This window comes from Saccopteryx bilineata, chromosome 2 (assembly GCF_036850765.1).
Source record: "Saccopteryx bilineata isolate mSacBil1 chromosome 2, mSacBil1_pri_phased_curated, whole genome shotgun sequence".
NCBI lineage: Eukaryota > Metazoa > Chordata > Mammalia > Chiroptera > Emballonuridae > Saccopteryx > Saccopteryx bilineata.
Window position 1 is genome coordinate 260,002,726 of NC_089491.1, and position 3,427 is coordinate 260,006,152.

Sequence of the window (3,427 nt, forward strand, 5' to 3'; positions counted from 1 at the left end):
CTGACTCTCTGTTCAGAGCTCTGCTCACCCTCTCTTATTAATTTTTTTTTTTTAATTCTAACTCCAGCGTGGTTTCTACAAATCACACTTCTTCCACTCTTTACCCATAGGAGAGAAGAGAGGGCTTTCAATAATTCTATCTGAGAATATACTGAGTGACAAATGGAGAAACAAACTATGGCACGGCCATACAATGACAAGTGATTCTGCCCCAAAGAGGAGTACAACATTGATACATGTTACAACATGGATGAAACTTGAAAACATTATGCTGAGAGAAGCCAGACACAAAGGTCACGTGTTGTCTGATTCCATTTTTGTGAAATATCCAGAATATGTAAATCTATACAGAGAGAAATCAGACCGGTGGCTGCGGGGGGGGGGGGGGGGGGGGGGGGCGGGGGGTGACTGCTCATGGGTAGGGAGTTCCCTTCTGAGGAGACGAAAACGTCCTGGGACTAAATAGAGGCGGTGGCTGCATGACATTGTGAATATACTAAGTGCCACTGAACCATACACTTTAAAGTAGTTAATTTTATGTTATGTGACAGTGACCCCCCCAAAAAACACACCATGCAGACACACAGGAACGCACACAAACAAACACTGGAATGGACGAGCATTTTCCAGAAGTCCCCCATTGCATTGACATTGTTCAGTGCATTCTTGCACAATCTGGTGGTGGTACTCGTATAGATGTCATGATCCCATTTAACAAGTGATTAAACTGAGGAGTTAAACAACAGGCCTCCAGGCGGGCTCCATCACTAGGTGGTGGAGCAGGGATTTGAACTTGTGTCCAAGCAGTCTATTCCCCCTTAGCACCTGCCCTGAGGGAATGTACAACCAGAGACAAGCTCTGAAGAAGAGGGGACTGTGACAATTCTCTACTCAGAGACTCAAACTTACCTCCTCTGCACACAGACGAGGGGTAATTATTTCCTCCTTGGGAACTTGGTGCATCTCAGAAAGCAGAACATAGAAAGAATCTTTAAAAATGGGGAGCGGGGAGTAGCAGTTTGATTGTCACAAGAGGAGGAGAGGAAAGAAAACCCTGCTAGATGAGCCCAATACTTCCCAAGGGAGTTAGTTCCCTTTAGCACTTGGCAAAATGGATACATTTAGTAGTCTTTGGATGAAACAAAATTTAACAGGTTTAATTCTCATGAGCCTTCTCAGTGCCTTTAATTCCCCAATGTGTTCTGTGATCTTCCAAAAGTCCCTACATAATGGGAAGCATTTCCGAAATTATTACACCCCAAGCCCCTCTCTTCCCGCCCCCTGACCAGGGATCCCTAGGGCTCATGTTGAGCATCACACATTTGGGAAACCCTAGATTCATGGCTGCTGTGGTTCCAGTGTAGGAAGTAAGGCATTCCAGGCAGGCCATGGTGGGGACAGTCAGGGTGCGCCTAGGTCCCAGCTGCCCCTCTGAGCTGTGATGGCATATTCCCCTTTCCTGTCGGGTTCTCATCTGTAAGCTAGTCTCATTCTCTTTCTAGAAAAAGAGGAGAGGCTGAGTGAGGGAGGTCCAAGGATGGAGAGAAGGAGAGAGATAAAGACAGAGGCAGAGAGATAGGGAGGGAGAGAGGGAGGGAGGGAGAGAGAGAGGGAGGGAGGGAGGGAGGGAGGGAGGGAGGGAGGGAGGGAGGGAGGGAGGGAAGGAGGGAGGGAGGGAGGGAGGGAAGCGATGGAGACATGAATAAACAGATGGAAGGTAAGAGAGAGAACCCCAAGGTGACTGGGTCCCTTCCCCCCAAGGCCCAGCATCACCCAGCTGCAGAAAGGACCCCCAAAGGCTGTGGCTACTTTGAAAGAGATGGGCAACTGCTAAATTAATGAGGAATTAATCACCCAAGATGAAAGAAACAATTAGGAAATCTAGCACCAGAGATAAAGCAAGCATTTTCTGTATCATAAAAAATTAAAAGTTAATTCAGTTGGAAAAGAGGCTATGGGGAGAGGGCCTTGGAAGCCTGCAGGGAGGGGGGTGGGGGGCCAACGGGCTCACTGATGAGCACAAGGAAGAGGTTTATCCAAATTCAAATATGTGTGTGGGGAGGATGGGGGCGGGGCTCTGTGGGGGGGGGGACTCCCCAGCTGGGCTCCAGTAAACAAGTCGATGCCCAGCCTCCTACAGAGGCATATATGTGGTTCCCTGTCTTTGGAAACGTAAGAATTGGAGGCAAAGAAATGTGGACTTGGAGAAGTCTGGGGCCAGCTTGCTCCCTGCAGGTTCAAGATCAACCATCCCACGGGGGGGGGGGGGGGGGGGGACGACAACAAGTCGATGTCTGCTTTTCCATTCGATAGTGAGAGGGTGATGGGCAAACCACACTTCACCCGGTTGGCAGACTTGAAATGAGTGGTCGATAGGGCAATAGCATCGAGCAAATTAAATCAGAGCTCCAAAGTGCTGGTTTCTTTATAACCTGGGACCAGGGATCGCCTCTGCTGTGCAGGGCAAGGTGGCACACGAAGACCTCGTCCAATCTTCTGACCCCCCTCCCATTCGATGGTTCTTCTACCATGCCCACCCTTTCCTCCTCCTTCCTCCCGGCACCACCCAAGGCAGTCCATACTGCTACTGAGAAACATCGAGAATAACAATAATAAATCGACAAACACAGTGGAGCTCTGAGTAGCAGACTTTGAGTTAAGTGCTTTCTTGTCATATTTTGCTCTGAAACAGCACTCTGCAGTGGGTGCACTGATTACCTCTGCTTTACAGACAAAGACACTGAGGACCAGAGAGGCAAAAGCATTTGCTCAAGGTCACACAGCTGGTGAGTGTTAGGATATGAATCCAGGTTTCCTGATTCTGAGAAAGTCCAGCCAAATCGAGCTTCCGGCAGCTTTAACCCACCGGGGGCATACTTTTGTTTGTTCATTCATTCTACACATATTTATATCTATAAGCCAGACAGCAGCAGGCTTGGCAACAGGAACAAATGTGGGAAACAGATAGGATCCCTGCCCATAAACTATCAGGGGAAGATGGGGGGGGGGGCGGTAAACAGGTAACCAACTAGTCAACAGACACTCACAAAGTATGGCAGGAGGCTGCATGGAACAAAGAGTGCTATGACAAAGAGTAAAGGGCTCCAGCAGAGGCAGAGTAGCCAGGGAAGGCTTCTTGGAAGAGGCTGTATTTATATTGAGGCCCAAAGGATGGAAGAAGCTAGGCAGGTGGAAGGTGGAGGAGTCAGCTGTGAAGACCCGAAGGTGAGAATGAGCTTAGAGCTTAGTGAGCAGAAGGAAGCCCAAGCGCAGTGATCAGGGCAGGCAGTGGTAGGAAGTGAGGAAGCAGTAGGCAGGACCCCATCGTGCAGGAATGCCAGGGTGAACCTCTGAATGTATTGGCTCCTAAGTGTGAAGGAAAACCCCAGGCAAGCTCTAAGTTAGGTAGTGACATGACTCAGTTGTG

General features: G+C 49.1%; 1 non-coding gene across 1 annotated transcript; it reads left to right on the forward strand.

Annotated features, from left to right (window-relative positions):
- The first annotated feature begins 2,129 nt into the window (after nt 1–2,129).
- On the forward strand, nt 2,130–2,260 carry LOC136327537 (small nucleolar RNA SNORA38). Its single transcript, XR_010729735.1, has one exon. It is a non-coding gene; the product is annotated as a small nucleolar RNA SNORA38 (small nucleolar RNA).
- The last annotated feature ends 1,167 nt before the right edge of the window (nt 2,261–3,427 follow it).